This window comes from Stylophora pistillata, chromosome 2 (assembly GCF_964205215.1).
Source record: "Stylophora pistillata chromosome 2, jaStyPist1.2, whole genome shotgun sequence".
Lineage (NCBI taxonomy): Eukaryota > Metazoa > Cnidaria > Anthozoa > Scleractinia > Pocilloporidae > Stylophora > Stylophora pistillata.
The window spans coordinates 54,215,746-54,239,877 of record NC_142520.1 but is presented as its reverse complement, the minus strand read 5'-3'; the positions used below and the strand labels follow the sequence as shown (position 1 = coordinate 54,239,877).

The 24,132-nt window shown below is 38.6% G+C and overlaps 1 protein-coding gene, 1 long non-coding RNA gene and 1 pseudogene across 3 annotated transcripts in view; 2 read left to right on the top strand and 1 right to left on the bottom strand.

Moving 5' to 3' along the window:
* LOC148740394 (uncharacterized) overlaps positions 1–495 on the top strand; it is an 18,041-nt gene extending 17,546 nt beyond the window's left edge. The window contains exon 12 of the mRNA XM_088750481.1: positions 122–495. The gene's annotated coding sequence lies outside the window, so the exon portion shown is untranslated. The remainder of the gene's footprint in view (positions 1–121) is intronic.
* Positions 496–6,188: 5,693 nt separating this feature from the next.
* Positions 6,189–24,132, top strand: part of LOC148740388 (uncharacterized) — a 77,156-nt pseudogene continuing 59,212 nt past the window's right edge. Inside the window, exons 1-8 of the transcript XR_015997103.1 lie at positions 6,189–8,613; positions 9,569–9,626; positions 11,561–12,755; positions 13,971–14,392; positions 15,305–16,013; positions 16,703–16,799; positions 17,300–17,549; positions 18,068–18,868. The product of XR_015997103.1 is annotated as an uncharacterized LOC148740388 (transcript). The remainder of the gene's footprint in view (positions 8,614–9,568; positions 9,627–11,560; positions 12,756–13,970; positions 14,393–15,304; positions 16,014–16,702; positions 16,800–17,299; positions 17,550–18,067; positions 18,869–24,132) is intronic.
* The window catches only part of LOC148740383 (uncharacterized), a 120,024-nt gene continuing 105,512 nt past the window's right edge, over positions 9,621–24,132 (bottom strand). Inside the window, exon 2 of the long non-coding RNA XR_015997164.1 lies at positions 9,621–10,051. This is a non-coding gene — a long non-coding RNA (uncharacterized LOC148740383). The remainder of the gene's footprint in view (positions 10,052–24,132) is intronic.

Genomic DNA, 24,132 nt, shown 5'->3' with positions numbered 1-24,132 from the left:
TTTCATAAACTTCTTTCCAGTACTAATTGACGGTTAATCGCCCGCTAGATTGAAACGGCATTTGATGCAGTTTATTCTCCTTTGCTTTCTAAACGTTCTCTTGTGTTTTTTGTTTTTACAGGTTAAAAGACAGGCTATCTACACAGTTATTGTACTCGGCCCAGATCTCTTTAAAAAAACCCGGCCGAGTGAAGATGTCTCCAAACGGTTGCCTTTGGACGAAAGAAGAAAAAAAGTCTTTCAGAAGTTTAAAAGTTTTCTTTTCGGAAGTAGTCTCTCTCGATAAATTGAGTAGTTGTCACGGTGCATATAATTCTCTATAAACACAGAAAAATTTTTAATTTCGGTTTAGACTGGAGATGCACGGTGGACGAGGTGGATGGTCAATTTGAAAACACTTAACTTGAAAAGTTTATGCGGAATATTTTTGTTTCCATAAAGAGCGATAAAGCATTTGTAAATACATTTCAAAGTTTAAAGTGAAAGTTTGAAACATTTTGTTGGTGTAGTAGATTTATTTCCTAAATTCTTGCTGTGCTTGTATAAGCATCTTGTAAACCCAACTAGAGGGGTTAGTGCTCACAAATCACAGAAATATTTAAACAAATATGCCTTTTATGACACGATTTAGCGATATTAGCGTGTCTTTTCTTCCAGCTCTCCCCCCGATGCAGCTTTGTTAATACTTATTCTAAATTTCCGATAAAAAGAATCCAAGAATATCTGCAGCTGTTTTAGACAGCACCCGTGATCATAGCCACACCGTTGACTGGGTATGGGAGATGGGCGGGGACGGGGACTGGGAGGCAAGATAAAAAAGTTTATACGGAGATTTATCGAATGTAGAAGTGATGGTTTGTTGACAGCGAAAGTAAGTAAGTGCACCCCCTTCCCCCTGATTATTTCCTCTCCTACCCTCCCCTTCCCCTCTCTTTTGAGCCATTTGCTTTTAGTGTCTCCACATTGAAAAATTAACCACCATTATTCCACTGGAAAGACTTGACCCTTCCAGTTCAAATTCCCTTCCCCACCTTGGGGTCACCGATTTAACATCTTTTGAACGTGAAAATCTAAAAAAAGGAATGTCAATTAGTACGCCAAGTAGAAATAATTCGATTGAGTTAATAACCCACACCTACATAAAAAAAAAAAGACAAACTCGTGATCATTAGTGACAATTAATAAAATTGTTTTCCCGAGTGCCACACAATAAAATATTTTAGTAACATCACTTGTTCAAACTGTATTGGTCCTCGGTCGTTTCTGTACGGATCTCGCTACGTTCGTTCCGTGCTGCGACGATTTCGGGCCAGTAATCACCAGTACGGCCATCACGCAAAGTTAGTAAGAAGTTATTCTTTGTGGCAATTGCCTGTTTGTCTTCTTAAACACAGCTTCCGTAATAAAGAAGACTGCCTCATGAAGTCTCTGCAAGTGGGGAGGGGGGGGGGGGGGGAGGGCTAAAGGGTTCCGAGTTTCCCGCTTCCCGTGCCACGTTCTCGTGCCTCCCGTACTTTTGTGCCCCTTTGCCTCCCGACTCCCGCCCTTCATTGTGTTGCTCCCGTCTTAAGATTAATCAAGAGGATCAGAAAATCGGGTTTAACTTTCAAACTGCCAAAACTTAATATTCTTGTTCATTTTCTGGCCTTTGTTTTGGCGGGGGATCGTTGGTTCCCGATGAAACTTACTACAGGTTTGTTTTGTTAATTAAACTAAGTTTCACTAATCGGGTTATCACAGTTTGATCGTCGCTTCTGACATCTCATTATAGAGACGTAAGTCTCAGTTCACTGTGTAATGTAATAGCTATTGCCGTTTGAAAATCAAACAAAAAAGTCGAGAGGCAGACGTAACGTTTCGAGTTTGCTTCTCATCTGTTCGTGCTTGCTTTCCCTTTTTGACGTAAGTAACTAGTCGTAGCTAGTACATCAATTGTTGAACCGCCCGTTTGCATTTTGAGCGTTCAGTTTGAGTGCTAGTGAAGCATGATTGTACAGTCCTGTTCGAATGATTATCAGATTTCTTCGATACGTTGAAATCTTCTTTAGACCTCTGCGGAAAGTTTTAAGGTTAGACTGAAGTCCAGCTTCCATGCGCCGGGGAGGCCGCACTGGCCTCTTCTTACTCCAAGTTTTGGTTACAGCCTCTTCTTCCTTCGAGTCAAGATAACATTCTTGATTTTCTTCAGTTTCATTTGGTTCCAAATCACATTCACCTCGGCAGTCTGAAAGGATCTGGCAAAATCTTTCTCCAGTTAGCTCTAAACGACCATTGAATAATAGTATCGCATCTTTACCAATTTCACAATTAACGTTGCTTTTCTTGCATTTTGCTCTCGCTTCCCGCCGACATGTAGATACCGCTTCCAGCCCCCTGTTCTCCCACTTCTCTCCCTCTCTCGCCCCCTGTTCTCTCGAGCTCCCGCTCCCCTGTCCTCCTCCACCTGCAAGGAAACCACAAATTTAAAAAAAATCTTGAACAACGTGCAGTGCCTTTTTGGCACTTTAACTAGACCGGGCCTCTGTAACATTTTGGAAAACTTCCTCCAAATAATAATTCTTAGAAAAGAAAACCTGAAAAATGTAATAAAACTAGCCTGAAAAAAAGCCTAATTCTGCTATCAGGCTAGCGCGTTATTCCTTTAGTATGACTGGATAACACTTCTAGAATGCACCGCATTTTTGTGACACTCTCCTTCATCCAACGCCTAAAGAACAGTGATGCCTGGAACGGGCGATCTGGTCCGATCGCTGGAGGGTGTGTTAAGAATTGGCGCTCGATCTGAAATTAAATCTGATCTACTATCGCCTAAACATTGGTATTGCTGACAGCCTCTTGGTGTTCAGAAATGACTTTACACCACGACATTAGGTATCAAATGCATAACCTTTTTCTCGACACAGCTGTTTTAGTTTGCGAAAAGTTTCTAGCCTAACCAACGCCTGAAAAGGTTGATTTCCATTTCCGTGAGTTTTGTAACTAAAACTCTCAATTGGGAAGAACTCTCTGAATTCAACTAAGATTCTTTGCTTGTATTAGTTTACCTTGGTATTCTTCTCTCAGTCATTTTGTACTTTACCTCTGTTTCGTCTTTACTCTGACTTTTGACCCTTTCCCTAATCTTCTTTTTTTTTTCATAATTTTTATCTCTCTTTCCTTTGCTCTGCTGTAGCTATTTGTTTTTTTTTGTGTGTGTTTTGCTTATTAGCTCTTCTAAGTATGTGATATCACTCAATCTCTGTCTGCATGAGATTCCTGCTGCGAAGTTAGCTAGTCTCATAGCGATGACTTATTGATAAGAAAAATTATCACATTGACAAGTTTGTTAAAAACCTTATGCACGGATATTCATGGCCGCAGAATTACAAGATGGGAACAAGTTTGAAATAATTTCAGCATTGGGTGACAAACGCTTGAGAGTGTTTCATCTACACTAGCGTCAGATTGTTTCCCGTCTTCAACGTCTTCGGCAAGGAACATTTGATGTACCGGTATAAATGATTGACTTGTCCTCTTTCAGTTCCACAATGAAACTCAATCTTACCCTAGAACTTTCTTAAAACCTAAATGTGCGGTGGTCCATAAGGGACATGCCACATTTTTTTTTTTTTTATCGCGCGATAAATGATAGATTATCGCGCAATAAATGGAAATTATCGCGCGATGTATGGAAGTTTTCCCGTGATAGGTGGACGTTATCGCACGATAAATGATAACTTATCGTGCGATAATTTTTAATTTATCATTATCGCGCAATAATTTATATTATTATCGGGCGATAATATTTATCATCGGGCGATAATTAAACATTTATCGCTCGATCATGGGAAACTTGTGAGGTCACGTAATCGGCTGTCACGCACGATGTTTCCTTGGACGACAATGGCTGCCGCAGTTGAGGAGGTATGTTTTGAGGTCACCAGTTCGTTTTATTTACGTAAAAAGACCATTTAGCTGTACGTTGCAATACTGCGACACATAGCTCGGTGAATCAGTACAGTAAACATTGATTTTGCGAAATCTTACGAGACGCTTTCAGGGATGACTGTCAGTGTCTGAGAACAAGAGTGGATTATCTAATCTTTCTGATTACATTGCAGGTTTGCAAATTTCTAGAGGGTAGATGTGTCGACAAGAGCGTTGTTGTCAGGTTTAAAAAGCCTTTATTAATAATGAAATTAGCCTGCTTTAAAAAATTACTGGTTAGCTATAAAATGTATTCAGTCTAATTTTCATGTAATAGACCGCGATCCGAGCCCGTGGAAATTTTTATATTATTGATTTATATTTTGTGATAACTTTTTGATGATTGCATGACTTATACTGTTGTGTTACACTAAAACCTTGAAATAAACTTTCATCAGTTTGCTTATCCTCTAGTCTATACTATATGCCCTCTAAATTTCATTGTCATTGCTCAAATATTCTGGAAGTTACGGAGGTGAAGGGAGGCGGAATTCGCCTCCCTTCCCGGTCTAAAAAGATCCAAAAAAGCCCGGGCCGAATAGGGTCAAATTACTTCGTGTACAGGATTTGTGTCGTCGTTAACTATAGCTTATTGTATTGATTTCCTGATCGAACACAGTGTTAACTACTAAAATGTGCTTGGAATTCCGGAGTTAACCACAGGATGCCTAATTAGATTATGTCGTAACGTAAATGCCAATGTTGCGATTTTCACAAAGTTCAGCCTGGTTGTTCCGTGCGGAGATGAAAAGCCCAAACTAATTTTTATATCCTCGAAAACAACACTATTTCCACTTATCATGAGCTTAACCTGAACCGATTCTGAGTTATACCGCATGGGGAAATGATAATTGAAAATTTGCTACGAAATGCGGTATTTGGATTTTAAAATATTGATGATTTTCAAAAGCGTTCCATGGCCTCCAAATTAAATGAAATGGTCCCGTTTACTTAAACCATAGGTCGATCCTTCGTATACAAATCTATAAAATTAATATGGACCTGCTTTCTTTTGCGCTTTCCATGAGCAAGTTCACTTGTCTCTACTCGGGGCACTAATAACCGCCATTTCACGGCTACCGACGCTCGTTTTAGTTTTCGTGAATTTTTTAGGATGAAGAGGCATGTCTGGAGTAAAAAAAAACCATACCACGTCGCTATGTTCACCATAAGGTGTCTCTGACCGAAATATTAGGATAGCCATTTTCCGGTCGATGTGCCGCCTCCTACGCGGTCTTGAAAAAAAACAGTTGTAGAGGAAGCAATCTTAGAGCTCTTGCGTTCATATCGTGGGGTAGAAGTCCAAGCTCCCCCTCATGTGGTTAACCATCTATCTGCATCTGTGCAACCCAACGGGAAGAAGAGATTAATCTTAGACTTAAGGTACGTTAATAAGTATCTTACCAAAGAAAGAGTCAAGTACGAAGACTGGAAGATAGCTCTGTCTTATTTCCAGAAGGGAGCGTTCATGATTTCGTTTGATTTAAAGAGTGGCTACCATCATATTGATATTTGTCCAGATCATCAGACTTTCTTAGGTTTCGCGTGGAAGTTTTCAGGTGATATTGGGTTCAGGTATTTGGTATTTACCGTGTTACCTTTTGGATTGGCGTCAGCCCCGTTTATCTTTACCAAGTGCCTTAGGGCAATCGAAAAATATTGGAGGATCCATAGGATCAGTATTGCTTTATTCCTGGACGACGGTTGGTTAACTGATTCGGATCAAGCTTCCTGTGCAGCGTTAGCGGTCTCCTTTAGATCTGATTTATGGAAAGCCGGTTTTATTACCAACGACGAGAAGTCCCAGGGGACTCCTTGTCAGGTCATCGAGTGGTCAGGTATAGTATGGGACTCTAGTCAAGGAACTATGCGAATTTCGGATAGACGCTTGTCTAGTATTGCGGGCTCCGTTCAAAGAATGTCTCAAAAACACTATATGTTGTCCGCTAGAGAATTGGCTTCCCTAGTGGGTAAGATTATTTCCGCCGGTGCAGTGTTTGGGAGCATATCCAGAATTATGACCAGATATTGCTCAATAGCTGTCGCAGCAGCGCAGGATTGGGATTCGAAGTTTACTTTAGATGAGTATTGTGTAAGAGAAATTGAGTTTTGGGAAACCAATTTAGACAGACTGAATTTGAAAACTATTGTAGACTGCCCATTCAGGCCATCTAAATATGTCGTCTATTCTGACGCTAGTGCCACAGGGTGTGGTGTACATTTAAATGTCAACGGTGAACAGATATGTCATAAGCAATGGGACGTACACGATTGCGGCATGAGTTCTACTTAAAAGGAGTTAACAGCTATTATAATTGCTCTTGAGTCATTTTTGCCCCTTCTTAAAGGCGCTTACATCAAATGGTTTTCTGACAGTCAAAATGCTTGTAGAATTATCCAAGTTGGAAGTATGAGGAAAGATCTACAAGTTATGCCTTTAAGATTTTTCAGTTTTGCATTGATAATCATTGAAATCGAATTGAAAGTACAATGGATTCCCCCAACTAAGCTTCATAGGGCGGACTTCATTAGTCGTATTATTGATGTAGATGATTCGCAAATCACAAGTTCCTTTTTTGAATTCCTGGATTATACTTGGGGGCGACATACAGTGGACTGTTTTGCCAATTTCTATAATAAGAAAATCAACAAGTTTTATTTAAGATTTTGGAATACAGGTTGTAGCGGAGTGGATTTCTTCGTTCAGAATCTGACAGGGGAAATTGCCTCGTTGTTCCCCCGGTAAATCTAATCCATAGAACAATTCACTATTTGTATATATCCAAGGCAGTAGCTACTTTAGTCGTACCATTCTGGCCTTCGTCGTATTTTTGGCCTATCATTGCCGGAAAACTTTTTAGTTTTGTCATAGATTATAAGTTGTTCAGCGGAAGGACTGTTCTGAAGCATGGTCGGAACACCAATTCGTTGTTAGGCTCTAAGAGATTTTTTAGACAAATGTTAGCGGTCCGTATGAAGTTTTGATTGCTTGACCACCGGGTCTCTGTAACTCTTAGGATGATCAGTAATGATTTAGTTGAGATTTGTTTGGTAGGTATAAGGACGCTTGTCCGATTATACATCGACAAGAGGGCGCTGGCCTCGGATTAGGGGAGCACTTTATCGTCTCCAGCTTATATTCTGAGGTAGCTATGTGGTAGTAGAACGCTTGTGCATACGATAGAAAGGTGGCGCTGGCCTGTTTTCGGAGACCGGTTGTTGCTTTGAATCTTGTATTTTAGTTTGCGGCGTTTCTTTTAAATGTTTTCCGTTCTCTTTTGTCTTGTTTTCTTTTGTTTTCATCAGATGTTTACCACTCAAGGTTATTGGGAGAACATCTCCGACCACGTGAAACCAAACACCAAAGATCTTCTGACCTTTTTAATGAAGTCTAAGGCGGATTCCACGGTTAAAAGATATACAAAAGAAATCGTCAAGTTCTCAAGATGGTGTAATTTCTCCGGTATTCAATTGTCGCCTCCTTTCTCGGTTTCGGTTGTAATTGCTTACCTTCACGAGGTATACGGTTAGATCCAAGTCTTATGCAACACTATGGTTGACACATGCAGCCCTTAAATGGTTTCATTCCTTTATTCCTGGCATCATTAGCATTCCTTTGGAGGCAGCAATTTGCCATAATTTGTTAGAAGCAGCTAAACGCACCAAACCAGCTGTTTCTAAGAAGGAACCCATCCCTGCCGATATTATTAAGAAAATCATTGATAAGTATGCTGGTCCATCAGCTAACCTCAAGGACTTGCGTTTAGCTTGCATGTGCTCGTTAGGTTTCGTGAGGTTTCTTCGCTATGATGAAGTTCGTAATATTTTGATTAGCCATCTGGAATTTTTGCCTAATCATTTGTGTGTGTTTGTTCCCGGTGCCAAGAATGACGTTTACAGAGAAGGGAATAAGGTTTATATTAAGAGATTGTTTAGTAGATATTGTCCTAGCTGTTGCCCTCCTTGAAAGATACATTCTGATGGCTAAAGTAGATCTTAACAGCAATTTGCCACTCTTTAGACCTATAAGATTGCTCAAATCTTCCATTACTTACAAGTTATATGGAAGCAAGCTCTCGTATACGAGATGTGGGGAAGTATTTAAGAGTTGTCTTAAGGATCTTGGCTTGGACTACAAGTTGTATGGCCTGCATAGCTTAAGATCGGGAGGGGCTACATCTGTTGTTAGCAACAGCACCAGCTTATCGGAACGTTTACTTAAATTACATGATCGCTGGAAGTCGGACTGTGCTAAAGACATGTATGTCCTTGAAGACGTATCTGAGAGTCTAGAAATAACTGATAATTTGGGATTGTAGCAGTTAGGGTACCTTAATTGTAATATTCTTTCGTCAATTGTATGAATAAATGTCAGCTTGGATTGCCTGAGCATCCAACCATCATTCCTTTGGTGTTGTATTTCTATATATAGTATTTAAGGAGAAAATAATTTACGTTCGTCTGAGCGCAGCGAATTAGAACGACCATCCCTTTTACTCACCATGCGTGGTCGCGTGAGATGTGAGGAGCATTGTGCTGTAAATCGAACCTAGTTTGCGAGTTAGAAAGTGTCTACTAGCAGCCGAACAACTAAATATTTCACCGTCTGTCTTTGATTTCGTCATAATTCGCCGCAGTAAGTGAGACGTAAGTATTATGTTCAACACAGATGAGAATTTAGCCTATTTGTGTAAACCGTAGCCTCGCTAGACCCCTGAAATGCGAACAAAGATAATACAACTGAAGTCGTTTCCCCTCAAGTGTTTTTGCAGTCATTTCCCGTCAGGTTAATCTAATTCTCTGGTATCTCCAATACTCTTTCTTGCCCTTTGTATTCTAAGTTTGCTGGGTTTTGATCTGTTGTTCGTACTTTAACGACGCTCGTCAGTTGCAGAGCACTTTCGTCATACGATCTTGCAGGAATCAGTCGATCATGTTCTGTAACAGACGAGTTGAAGTAGAAACTCCAAGCAACAGCAAGAGGAAAATAGTGATTTTAAGTTATGATAGCGTTTTTAACGGGACAATATTGGAACTGGAATGCACGGGAGAAACTGTCTCTGATCGTGTTGACGTCAATTAGCTCTAATCATTATTTTATCTGTCTTGTAGTTGGTGAGCGTTGATTAGTATTCACAACAAGTAATGAGAGCGTTTAAACTGATAACAAAATTTTCGCTTGATTTCCCGCGGATTGTACTTCATTAATTTTATCAGATGCAAGTTAGAAATGTATTCGCAATCGCCAAGGTCTTTAAAGTAACCAAGTGTTGGCATGATTATATGATCTTCATGCCGTTATAATGTCACTTAGTATGTGATACTTGCTCGCTTTCTGCTTCGGTAATTCACAAGTGAAAAGGTATAAGTCAAATTCTTAGAAACTTTTGAACTAAGTCATTTTTGATTTATTAACAATCTTTTGTTGTATAAGATGTAGAAACCACAGCATACTTGAATGTGAATTTCAAGCCAAAAAATTGTGATTCCAGTATTTAGCCTGTTGTTTCTTGTTTGCGAAAGCAACAAATACTTCCCTGTTTGTGTTCAATATCTTTGATTATTATACATTGGACTTACTATGAAAAACCTGTTTGTTTAGAGCTTTCAATCAACATACCACAGTGTGTAAACTTGACATGATAACTGCAATATTTCCAGTGAGTGTTGAATTTATTTATTTATTAATTTTTTTTAATTAAGCACATTTTTCATTGTTTTCCCCAAAATCACCTAGGCTTAAGGAGGGGATTACAATAATTTATTACAAATTTTTATCCAATTTATTCAGGTACACAAACAGACACACAAACAACCCTTCATTGGCAATAACAATGCGTTAAACCTACAACGCTAGAGGGGTTTATTATTTAAACAATCAAATAATGGTCTCTGAGAAGCCATTAGTATTAATTATCAAACTTTGTACTTTGTGAAAAAAACCACAGTTGACATTGTAATTTACAGACTCAATACCATACAATACAAATGTAGTTTCCTAATGCATCGCTGCTCAGTGACCATGCTTCACCTAGAATATTTGCAGCAGAGGTAGAATTAGGACATTCCGTTGAGCTCAGTGTAGCTAGCTAAGAAAAAAAACAAGAAAGAGTATTTCACTAATTCAGCATCAAAACTGCACTGGGAAATATATAGATGATGCACAGCTATTAATTTTCAAGAGATATTCTCAAAGACAATAAAAACCCAGTCTGAGGTAGGTGTGATCAACAGATGCATGCCATGTAACAGAACAATCGTATAACTTAGTGTCAGTATTCAGAAAGAGAATTTACCAGGTTTGATCTCAAAGTGGGAAGAGATACAGAGTTTGGGACAACTATGTCCAGACAATTCTAGCCAGTGATAATGGGTGGAGAAAAAAGACTTTTGAAATGTAGAATTTTCTACAAGGAAATTAAGTGAAGTTTTCTCTTGATTTAAGACAAAAATATTTGTATCCACTTCGCAGTTTAGGCAATAGCTCAGTTGAATAATGTGGAGCAAGATTCTTGACTATTTTGTAAAATTGGCTTATATGTATGTAGTTCTCTCCTGATACTGAGAGGCTTCCAAGCAAGTTCATCATGTACCTTTGTGAAGCTGGTTCCCTTCTTAGTTATACTTTAAACATAAACAAAAAATTATTATCAGTTTTCTTACTCTTTGTAATTAAATTGTTTATCGCATCAACCACATCATTACATGACATAAAGTGTACAACAACTGTTGCTGACCTAGATCTCATGCAAGATGTATCATAAATTGAAGATTGTTGTCTCAAAAGCATCATGCTGGGTGACAAACTCTTCAAAGAAAGAAAAAAAAAAGAATTAAAAAACAAAAAAAAATTAAACACAAAAAGGCTCTTATTCTGTTTTTTTTTTTTCGTATTCCAAACAATAACTTATGTCAGAGAAAAGGACTTATGAAATCAGTTTCTGTTAAAGAATCAGGATCATCTTCTGAGTAATTTTCTGTGTCAATTGGAAATGAAAACGTTATTAACAGGGGATAAAATGAAGTGACAGGTCTGGAAATAGCCACTTGGTTTGAATATTTTCAGCTTGGAAATCATTCATGTTTTGGTTTATATTACAACTGTTTAAAGTTATCATATCCAAACATAACCAACCATAGATTTGCACTAATGATTTCTTTCCTGTTAGATATTAACCTTTACAATAAAAGTAATCTTCATGTTGTTTTTAAAGAGTCAGGAGAACTCTGTTTTAAAATTCAAGTATTTTCTTGTTCGTAATAGCCTTGTTGTTAACATGTATAACGCAAGCAGTTTATTTTTTGACAAAAAAAATTATACAGTGAGACTTAAGTCAAAATGTCTGACATGAAAATAAATAACTAGAGCTCTTACAAATAAGCAGTGTTTACTCAGTGTTTAAAAGAACACTGAAGGGTGGATGGCTTCCAAAGATTGTACTTAGAGGAATAAAATATAACTCATTAGTTTGGTTTACTAGAAGTTAAATTATAAACCTCATTTTTTCCATTTTTGGTTCAATGGTTATAATGCCAAAGCAAGTTAGTTTAAGTTACTCACCTTTAATGACAGCTTTTATTTTTGTTATGACAGTTTCCCATGAATGAAATGGAATTTCTTTCTAAAGAAGAGTTAAGAAGAAAGATGGTAGGAAAGAGTTTAGCTCTCATTAAGCAAAGTTTGCATGAATTGCCTGCAGCTTTGTTTGAATTGACTGAGTTGGAGGAACTTGACCTGTCATTGAATAAACTTACAACAATACCTGAAAATCTCGGAAAACTAAACAATCTTACGAAACTTGATGTTAGAAGAAACCGGCTGTCAATATTCCCTACAAGTTTGACTCAACTAAAAAAACTCAGACGTCTGGATATCTCATATAACAAACTAACCACCATCTCTGATGCTATTGGGGAGATGGTGGAGCTGGAGAAACTGTGGCTGAGGGAGAACCAGTTGACTGTGTTGAGTCCAGCTATAAAACAGCTGAAGAAACTCAGACTGCTGGACATCTCACATAACAATCTAACCACCATCCCTGATGGTATTGGGGAGATGGTTGAGCTGGAGATGCTGGTGCTGGTTGGCATTCAGTTGACTGTGTTGAGTCCAGCTATAAAACAGCTGAAGAAACTCAGAGTGCTGGACATCTCACGTAACAAACTAACCACCCTCCCTGATGCTATTGGGGAGATGGTGGAGCTGGAGGGACTGGGGTTGAGTGACAACCAGTTGACTGGGTTGAGTCCAGCTATAAAACAGCTGAAGAAACTCAGACTGCTGGACATCTCACATAACAATCTAACCACCATCCCTGATGGTATTGGGGAGATGGTTGAGCTGGAGATGCTGGTGCTGGTTGGCATTCAGTTGACTGTGTTGAGTCCAGTTATAAAACAGCTGAAGAAACTCAGAGTGCTGGACATCTCACGTAACAAACTAACCACCCTCCCTGATGCTATTGGGGAGATGGTGGAGCTGGAGGGACTGGGGCTGAGTCACAACCAGTTGACTGTGTTGAGTCCAGCTATAAAACAGCTAAAGAAACTCAGAGTGCTGGACATCTCACGTAACAAACTAACCACCATCCCTGATGGTATTGGGGAGATGGTGGAGCTGGAGAGACTGGAGCTGAGTGACAACCAGTTGACTGTGTTGAGTCCAGCTATAAAACAGCTGAAGAAACTAGAATATTTGCATGTGAGAGGGAATCCTTTTACAGTTGAAGGAATGAGAAGTGTTATGGAGCTAAAGGATAAGATTCACGAAGTAGATTCAGATGTCCCAGGTGAGTAAAGGAAATTCCTCTTCACATTAATGTTGTGACATGTGCATTATTTACTAAATTGGTTCTAATGGTTGACTTGCAAGTGGTTATGCTGCTTGTTACTGATAATTACAGGCAGCTGACAATAGTTTTATAATAAATCCTGAGTAGAATAATGAAGTAAATGCTGTCACAGTTATACTGTATGATCGAACAAAGGTTGTATCACTTTAGAAATACATGACATTTGTACTGGAAGTTTTAGTTATATTTTGAAAGGTTTATTTTAACGATTTGGCTGACATTGAAAGTTAAGTTGAACTACTGTAAGTTCCCTTCTTAGTTATACTTTAATTCCCTATCAAATTATAGTACACTGAGTGTACTATAATTTGATAGGGAATTGAGGAGGGATTAAGTTTATTACAAATCATTTTACAGTAAGGGATTATTGTAAGTTGTAAGTTTTGCTTTCTAGTTGATTGGAAATTAAGAAGTTTATTGCAAATTATCTCACAGTTGTAGGAATTGCTGTTGTAATTTTTGCTTTCTGTTTATTTGATTTTAATTTTAAAAGGAAGAATTAAGTTTATTACAAATCATTTCTCATCCAGGAATGTAGTACTGTAAGTTGTAACTCCATAATTTTTGCTTTATTTTATTGGAAGTTATTAAGAATGTAACAACATTTAGCTTATCATACAGAATTTATGGACTAATATGATTTTAAAACGAGAGTTCAGGTTATTGGGAATAAAACTTTTGTCTTAACTGGTCAGGAGTAATTCTGATCATTGTTACACCATAATTTATGCTGCCCTTGTAATATTTTAGAATCTATCAATTGCTACATTTTGGGAATGTGATTTTTCTTTCTGTTTTCCAAACACCATTTGGCAGAATTGACATCAATTATTGCCTTTGTTTAGTTTGATCAGTCACATTTTAATCAATTTACTCTTAATGTTTCATTTCATTGAGTCAGTTTATAATAGTCATATTGTATGTGTTTACCTAACTCACCGATGCAAAGATTTTTACATGTATATACTAGCATAGTTTCTAACTTTATGCATGAAGGACATGTAATTAAATTGACTTATCAGACCTTTTTCACATTGTGTTTGAAACTTATAAAAACAGAAATTGCTTTTCCTTTAGGGTTATTATAATAATTACAACTTCCTCTGATTAGCCTTTTTCCTTTGGCTCAATCATGATGACTTTTTTAATTAGACCATGTGGATAGACAAAGAGCGCAAGGAACAGCAGCACAGTTGGCTTATGAAGAGGCTTTAAAACATGGATATGTACAAGTTTACCGTGGTCGTGTTATACTGGTTGGTCAGGATCGCGCTGGTAAAACCAGTCTGAAGAAGAGTCTTTTAGGCCTTCCATTTGACCCTAAAGAACAGAGTACGGAGGGGATTGAAGTGGATCCTTCAAAGTGTGAAATTGATGTTGACCAAGCTGTCAAGAACTGGAAGTTGACCAAGGAGAGTAAACCAGGACTGGTTGAATGTTCAAAAGATGTAGCAAAGATTGTGGTTGGCAGAATGTGTGGAGCAGATATTTCTCAATTTTTAAAGGAAGAGACAACCAACGAAGGAGAACTGAAATTAGAAGATGAAGTTGAAGGTGTTTTCAAGTCAAAGCAGGTTTGAGAGTTTAATAAAAATGCTGAGAATTTTATGAAAGGAGATGGGAGGAAAGCAGCCGAATTAGCCTTTTGAGAAATATTTGTTTTTAAAGAGAATGAATAGGATTACAACTTGCTATTTTTTAAAATTCTTTTCTCCATGAAAATTCTAAATTTCTTACATTTAGAATTGTGTCTGAAACAGTCTCAGTTTCCTTTGGATGTTTTCACAAAAGTTTAGATGAGACTAAATTTTATTTACACATCAGTTAAAAAAGAACTGCAAGTAATTTTTTTTTTAAACATCTTGAATGAAGGCATGCATACATGCAAAAATTTTACTACAAAAATGAGGGGCATCTTTTGATTTTTCCATTCTTCAATTGCTTTTCCAGTGGTGTCTTCTCTTAACTTAAAGGAAATTTGAGATTTTCTTCTCCAATTATATATAAATTTTTAGTTGTAATTAATTTTTATTCTCTGATATAATGTTTTCATAACTCTTGTTACATTTTGGCTACAAAATGAATGTATGGTATGCTAATGCTTATGTAACTTCAGTCTGAACAAACATTTCTTGGTCTAAGTTGACTATCTCCAGGGTGGGAGGATTTGCTCTTCAATGTCTTAATCTATATGCAGTAAAGTTTCTCTCTGTCTAAGGGCTCTTAAACTTGAGATGTCAGATTCAGAACTCTTTACAGTAACCAATTTACATCTTCATCTCAGTTGGTAAACCAAGTTATCTTGTTATACCCCCCCTCACTAAAGCAGTACAACAATTTTTTATAAAATTGCCCCCTTAAAATTATTCTAGACTGAGGTGATCATAATTGTTTACAATTTAGCAGCCTGTTCATAATGTCAAGTTTTGAATACATAATTATATATACTTAAGTGAGCATGATGTTTCATTTAATTCTCCATTCAGGTTGAGGAGAATGAAGGTTTCCGAGATATTCTGCCAAACAGTGCCAATGAATATTCTACTGAATGTAAAGATGAGAACGTGCAAGCTGAGCCTGATATGATGATTGATGTTTCTGAACCGCCTGATACTGTGAAGCATGTTCATCAGTGGTTGGAGTATGCTCAGGGGAAACCCACTGAAAGTGCTTTACTCACAGAGGAACCCTATGTTACAATGGACGTGTGGGACTTTGCAGGGCAGCACTTGTACTATGCTAGCCATCCTATCTTCTTATCACAGCGGGCTCTCTACATATTGGTGCACAATCTCAGCAAGTCTTTGGATGCCCCAGCTGAGCCCTGCGTGAGACAAGGGAGAAATGATGTGAAATTGGAAAACCCTAACAATGAAACAAACATGGAGAATTTGCTCTCATGGCTGGCTACAGTACATAGTGTTGCCCTGGGAACCAATGAAACAGATGATGATGCACAACTCAAGCTGCCCTACCTCCGCCCCCCAGTGCTCATTGTTGGTACACATGCTGACAAACCAGTTGAAGACATAGCAGCAATAAAGAAACAAATTAAGGAGAGAATTTCTGGTATGGAATATGAGAGACATGTGGTCAGGCCTCTATTCTGCATTGACATCACAAAATCACAGAGACTAAACTTGATTAAGAAACTTATCCAGAAGAGTCGAAAGCAGAAAAAAAAGAGTGAAACAGGTAAGATGTTTGCCTTTATGTTGTATCCTTTGTTATATGTTTCTTAAGTAATTAATGACTGTATATATGCATTATTGACCCAAGTGTGAGGTCAAGATGGCTGGATATTGACAAAAAGTTACAAACTTTGCAAGTCTGCTCCACACACTTTTTTTGATGCGTGGGATCAAAGTGTGTGATCCCGAGTCCATCCTACTGGCTTGGGTAGCCAATCAGAACACAGGATTTTCTTCAATGGGTGCTGGGCACACATGCAGTTATCTGACATTTATCAGTTTTAAAAACACTTTACAATTTGGTTGGCAAGCATTCATATTATCTGACTAGCATTCAGTAGTTGTGTTGTGTTTCAATAAAATTTTAAAAGACTGGTAGAATGAGATAAGGCTTGTAGTGAAAGCAAGAAAGCAAGCTATGTTTTCTTTCTTTTATTAGCTGCACTCTTCTTAGTTTAAGGCGGCACCATACCGGGTCCTATACTTTTTTGCTGACAGATCCATTAATTTCAGAGTTTGGAGTAAGGAACAGAGGCTTAAAATATTGGGATTTGAAGAGTTAATTATCTTAGCTATGTTGTCAGCTGTAAAATCTCTGCAATCACACAATTAAAATACAAATTATGCTCATTGTAAGCACATGTTTCTGTGTTGCTTAATACTTTGAATTCCTTTTCTAAATATATCCTGCAGGGCAAGAAGGAAAAGTAGATGGTATAAATGAATTACAGAACACAATCCTGGAGGTGTTGTGGCAGGAGCCTTATATGGGTGAGAAAATACCAGTCAGGTAAATGAAAAACACAATTTATTTGGAATAACTCCGGTTCAAGCGCTTCAGGATCAATAATTTATTCAAAATAGACAGCAATGAAATTTCTTTGAATATAATCGGCATATTCAGCATAACTGAACATGCATGAAAATGTATATCAATGCAAAACTATCTCACCTCCAGTACTTTAAAGTTCATCAAAACTCTTAAAACATCAGATCGTGCAAATACACAGCAGTCTATTCAGTACAGACCAAAAAACTCTAACTCTTGACATGGAGACAATGTTATGATTATAAAAGATTAGAAGATGTGATTGATATCTGAGAAGGCAGGGTTTTCTGAGTTGAGACGTTGTCGCAAAAAATAATCATGTTGATTATTCCTGAAAGTTGAAGACACCATACGGCCAAATATGAATGTACACTAGAAGAGTACAAATACATACACGACTGACTGAAATCAATACCTAATTTTATGCCATAATACATTCTAACTACTCTGTTGCCCTTTAGGTGGTTTTTGTTTGAAAAGGTGATTGAAGCTTTGGTGGCCAAACAGATTTATCACAGAAATCTGCAACAACTTGAGCACTATGCAAGAAAAGATTGTTTCATGGAAAATGCAAAAGAGTTTGAATCCATGATCAGTTTTTACCATGGCCTGGGGATGATAATCAAGCACCACAGTACAGTTGTACTGAAGGCTCAGTGGTTGATTGATCTGTTCAAGCAGCTGATAACCATACCACCTTTCAATAAACAGGTATAAAATAAATTTCATTATAGAAAGGCTAGCTTACTTGGAAAATGTTGTTCAATAATTTAGAACAACAGGAAACTAAGCATGATGTTTTTTTGAAGAAAGAAGTAACTAATGCAAAAGCTGTGACTTTTTAAACTGTGAACATGTGTCTTTTTATTGTTTATTGTTATAATCATATGATTTGGTGACCCCATTTCACCTACTTTTTGCTGCTTCTCAGGTCATATATTGATTTAGCCTTTTTGTTTACAATTAGAGACTTGGATTAACTTCTTACTGTTCGCAATAATTGTATTAAAAAAATTGAATAGTTCTTTTTGCGTGTGCTAGTGGGCGTATTCACCTCTGAGCAACCCAAGATACAAATTTGCCCAGGTTTAATATCCGACCAATTTCAGCAAATTGATGGAAAAAAAACTTTTTTTTCAGTTGTTTTACATGTATGTGGGAAATGTTCAAAAGGAACATTACGTAGCCTTCCCTTATCCAGAATTGCTGAATTTTCGTACATTTTATAGAATCCCCTGAATGCTAAGTACTGGCAAGAACTTGAAGGAAGTGGCATCCTCAGCATGGAACATGTTGATCATGTGTTCTCCAGCTTTATTGGACAAGGAATCATCAAAGAAGACATCTTAGACATGATGGAGCGATTTGGTTTGATCGCGAAGTTCTCAGTTTCCCCAACTGACGTAAAGTACTTTGTACCAGCTCAGCTGAAGTCATCACCTGATAAACTCTCTAAGATGAAACCGTCGTCAGCGGATCCCTGTCCATTGTATCTCCTGTTTGTCCATGGCTTTGTTCCTCATGGTCTCTTCTTACAGCTTGTCTCACGATCCATTCGTTGGTTTTCAAAGACATGGCCCACGCATCAACCTACCCTGTACCAAAATGGAGCATGGTTCATCATTGGCAAAGATATTCATGATTTTGCCCTTATATGCAAAACAGGATTTGTGAAGGTAATCTTGAGACAAAGAACACAGAGTCATCAGGTTGTAGGACAGAACTCCGCCGAACTAGCAAGTGTCGTTCGTGAATTTCTTGAAGTCACCCTTCATAATTTGTCACAAGAGATGCCGTACCTGAGGGGACTACAGTATAGGCTGTGTGTTGCATGTCCTTACTGCCATCAAGGGGCAGAAGAACCAAGTCGTGCATGCTCAGACCACGTGAAAACCACGTGCACCCACGAGGACTGCTTCCACCTCATTGATGCAAATGAAGGCCGAGCGGAAATATGTCAAAGAAATATCGATGATAAAATACTTCCTCCCTGTGGATTGGGGAAATGGTTCTTGAAAAGAAGAAGGCAGGTATGATCGATCAAAAAGATTTTTCAAGTACAGATTTCTAGCCTCTGATTCATCTTTGGAAGTTCTCTCCTCCATTTTACTTGATATGATAATCAAATGTTCATTGTTGAGAAAGGTAGCCCTTATAGTTTATATCCAGTTTCAAATATTAGTAAGAGAATCTCTATCACGATGAAATTATTTTTGAAGTTTATACTTTTCTGTTTTCCTTCGGTTAAGTATTGATCAACATATATTTATATCATAACACACATAATATGTTATGTTCTGTAATTGTTTTAATGCTAAATGACGTATTTTTCTTCAGGGTTTATCTTCAAATGTGGCTGCTAGATCACTCTGTGAAGCAAGTGAAATTGAGCCAATGAAGTCTGACGCGGCATTGAAGGTGACTCTTCTGGGCAGTGAATGGAGTTCATCAATGGGAGGCTTGTCCACCATAAACAGACAGCTTGCCATTCTGTTGGCCAAACATTCGCAAGTGGACGTCACTCTCCTTGTTCCACAGTTTGCCTGTTCTGAAGAAGAGAGGAGAATGGCAACGAGTCACGATGTATCCTTGAGAGAGGCACAAAGACGCCCGGGTTATGCCGACTCCCTTGACTGGCTGAGTGCCCCACCTAGAGATCTGGCCATTGACATAGTACTGGGTCATGGAGCAAAGCTTGGTAAACAAGCTCAATTTATTAGAGAATCGCACCATTGCACGTGGATACAGGTAGTGCACACTGCACCTGAAGAACTTGGAATGTACAAAGACTATCCTGAGGCCATTTCTAAAGGAAATGAGAAGAACAGAACTGAAGTGGAGTTGTGTAAGTTGGCAGATGCTGTGGTAGCAGTTGGACCAAAGTTGACAAAGGCTTACTCTTCCTACCTGCGCTCATGCGAGAAGCACCAAGATATAATTCAACTGACGCCGAGCACGTTCAGTGAGTTTTCTGACGTAAAACAAGCTGCAGTTGACGTGGACAAGTTTAAGGTTCTAACCTTTGGCCGTGGTGACCCAGAGGACTTCAGCCTGAAGGGCTACGATATCTCTGCCAGAGCAATAGTTGAACTGAGAGACAGATCTTACCATCTGATCTTCGTGGGTGCAGCTGACAGTAAACAGGATGAGGCTGCAGCGAATTTGCTGAAGAGTGGAATTGATAAAAGGCAGCTGACTGTGAGGAAGTTCGTGCAGAGTAAAGAGGAATTGAAAGAAACATTTTGTGAAGTTGATCTCTGCATGATGCCCTCCAGAACGGAGGGTTTTGGCCTGACAGCATTAGAAGCTTTGTCTGCCGGTCTTCCCATTCTTGTCAGTGGCAACTCAGGATTTGGTGAAGCATTGTGCACTGTACCAGCAGGGAAATCATTTGTGGTGGATTCTGAGGACCCCAAAGAGTGGGCAAAGGCAATTGCTGGTGTCCGAGAGAAGGAAAGATCAGACCGCCTCCATGAGATTCAGCAACTGAGGAGTTGCTATAAAGAGAAGTTCAGCTGGGAGGAACAGTGTGACATTCTTGTGGAGAAGATGTGGGACATAGTTTATGGTGAGAATATTTTTAATATCCTTCAAAAAGCGTTTTCTTGGGGCTACTCGGCTTTCAGTCTCTTATAAAGCGTCAGGGAAAGTCGGGTCACCGTACATTTTAAAATATGTTAAACCTGAGTAGTAATCAGTTGTTTTATCCGCTTGTTGATTGGTTTGATATTGAAAAAAAGGTGTCTTTCTACCTTTATAGCTTCTAAAAGACGAGACACAAGTTTCAGAACTCAGGAGGCCGAAGATGTCGACACGTCATCCGAACAACTGACAGTTGATTCATTACTGACTTTGAGTGAGTACCAAAATATTAATAACACATGGGAATTGACATCCCCACTGATAAAAGAACGTTCAACTTCAGGCCAGCTACGCTTTGTGAAAATGATACTTCTGATGATGATGATGATATTTTGCACTAAGGAGAAATATGTTATTATTTGTACCTCTGCTTTCTTCGGGCCTGATCTGGACGGATGGCTTGGTGAAAATTTTTTGTAAGTCTATTGAAGTCTTATCACATTTCACCAGGAGACAAACATAAATTGTGCAAAACTTGGGGCGTTTTGTTGCTCTTCATCAAAACAAAGTCCAAGTGTACATGATGTTGCTTTCAAAATGTGTTTATGTACCGGCTATTCAGAATGAAGTCGTTGTCCGACACAATAATAAAGAAAACATATATTGATATGGTAGAGGAAAAACATAGGGCCGGTTGTTTATACGAGGTCTAATATTAAGGTCTAATATTAAGGTCTAATATTAAGGTCTAATATTAAGGTCTAATATTAAGGTCTAATCTTAACCGCGGTTTTTCGGAAGCAGTGGGCCGGCCGTACGTATTCATTGAAAGAGGTTTGTTTTTATTGAATAAAATAATGTCCTTCCTCTGCTAGCTTTCGGCCCTCTGGACACTGTTCACAAAGATAAATGTTCAGATAGAAAGTTCAGCTGCATTTAGTGTATTTAGCTGCATTTAGTGTAATCGACAAAGACCTCACTGCCAGCAATCAAAACTCCGTCAAGAATACGATCAACCAACTCATAACTAAACAAGAATTGTTGGCCACAGCAAAAAATCTCATCATAACCACTCCTAGAACGAACTTCTCGTATTTACTTTTTACCTAAAATTCACAAACCTAACCACCCGGGTCGGCCCATTGTCTCGGCTTGCAGTTGCCCTACCGAACTTATCTCCAGCTATCTAGACAAAATTATGGCTCCCATCGTCACAACTTTACCATCATATATTAAAGACAGTCAACACGCTCTTCAAATTTTTCGAGACTTTAATTTCCTTGGCCAAAACAAACTTCTTTTCACCATGGATATTACGTCTCTTTACACTGTCATTCCTAATGGCGAAGGCCTTCTGGCCCTTAAACATTTTTTTGATCAACGTACTGTTAAGGAACCCAAATCTGAAACACTACTACGCTTAGCCGAACTAGTGCTCACACTCAATTGCTTTTCATTCGGAAACAACTTCTTCAAACAAACCAATGGTGTAGCCATGGGCACCACAATGGGACCTAGCTATGCCAATCTTTTTGTAGGTTTTGTCGAACATCAATTTTTCAGCCAATACAACGGGTCCAAACCTGAACTCTACGGTCGCTACATCGACGACTGTATCGGCGCTACCTCCTCTACCAGAGAGGAGCTCACTAAATTCATAACCGCAGTCAATTCTTTTCACCCGGCTCTGAAATATACTTGGGAAATTTCTGACAATTTTTTATCCTTTTTAGACGTCAAAGTTTCAATTGAAGGTAGCGGTTTATGCACTAGTGTGTATTACAAACCTACAGACTCGCATAATTACTTGTTATATTCGTCTTCGCATCCATCTCACGTTAAGAATTCCATTCCTTTTTCTCAGTTTCTAAGACTTCGTCGTTTATGTAGTGATGACTCTGATTTCCACCACAAATCAGAGTCAATGTGCCAGTTCTTCGATAAACGTGGTTACCCTGTTTCCGTCGTTCAAGCGGGTTACCACCGCGCTCAACTTATTGATCGACATTCAGCACTACAAACGTCGCATAAGGAAGATTCCGACCGCATTCCATTCACTCTCACCTTTCACCCTCACTACCACTCAGTTAAATCCATCATTCTTAAAAACTTAAATCACTTCAAAACGATCCAGAGACTAGCACTATCTTTTCGCAGCCTCCGCTCATTTCATTCAAACGCGACAAAAACATAGGCAATTTTTTGGTCAGAAGTTCTTTTCAGACTAATGAGCAACCAGGCACTTTTAAATGCGCTCGTGCACGATGCAAAACGTGCCCTTTCATTCACAACACTGATAAAATATCGAGACCTAAACGATCCATTAAGATCACCGATCACTTCACGTGCACCTCCGCCAATGTAATCTATTGCATAACTTGCACTTATTGCAAAAAGATATACATCGGCGAAACAGGCAGAGGACTAGGTGACCGATTCCGAGAACACCTTCGAGACGTGGAAAGGAATGACAAGGACACATCGAAACCAGTCGCTAGACATTTTAATTTACCTAATCATTCTAAGCAACACATGGCAATCTGCGGTCTTTCCTTGCACTTAGGTGACACCGAAAGCCGTAAAAATCTTGAACAAAAGCTCATCTTTCAAACCGTAGTCTAAATCCCACAGGGATCAACGAACGCTTTTCATTCCACTAATTTATTCATGTTTTTCTCGTTGCCATGCACCCACCAATAACGTAGCTCCATTTTCTGCCTTTAAAAGCACACACAACCCACAATTCCTCTATTCGCTCCGACGAAGGGCTAACGCTCGAAACGTCAGCTTTTGTAATCATTACGGTGGCCAATTTACCATTTCAACTTTGTTGATATATCCAAATTATTGCATTTAGTGTAGTTTAGAACGCGCTTTTGTTAAACTTCGGATAAGCCTTTGTTCAAGTAACCGGCTTTAAGGTTTCTTTTTCCTGTTACACAAATATGTCAGAGAGTAGACCTCGTATTTTTTTTCTTCTTTGCTTCTTCACTCTTGATTATCAGTGTATTCAGTTGACTTCCAGTTTATTGTTTCAAGGCTTAGTTCTTCGACAAAACACCGGTTGTTTGGTGTTTAAGCCCTATTATATTTTTCCATTCAAGTTTCTGTTACAAGATTGGGAATTGATATTTTCCAGCTGACGCTGTCGCTTCTTTCATGTAGTTTGATTCATAAAAACTTTGTCTCTTCCAGGCTCTCTCGACCGATTGATCCAGGAACTTCAGCAGATGCAACTTGATGCAAGCAAAGTCAAGAGCAGAACAAATCTATCATTGAGGCTGGGGAAGATTGCATCAGACAAAGGCTTCAGAATATCTGACAACCAAGGGTCAGGAAATTGCATGTTCTATGCCTTGTCAGAACAACTGGAAATTGTTGATGGAATCAAAATCCCACCTGGCAGATTAAGACAAATCTTAGTCCAGTACCTCAGGAGTAACCCAAAACTAGTAAGTTGATGTTAGTATGTTTGACAGAGTATTTCACATGATGTTCGTTTTTAAAGAGTATGATAAAGTTTAAGGTGTTTACTGGTCAACTAACCAACACCAATACAGCCTATCCCAGTGTTCACAGCGTGAGGTGACCAGGATTGCTGCTGCTACTGCTGCATGGAGTCATGGTATTTTTGTGGGAGCTCTGATGGCAGCTTTTAGCCCCAGTGAAAAGAGGAACTGAAAGTTTGAACTTTATTTTTTAAGAGGCCACG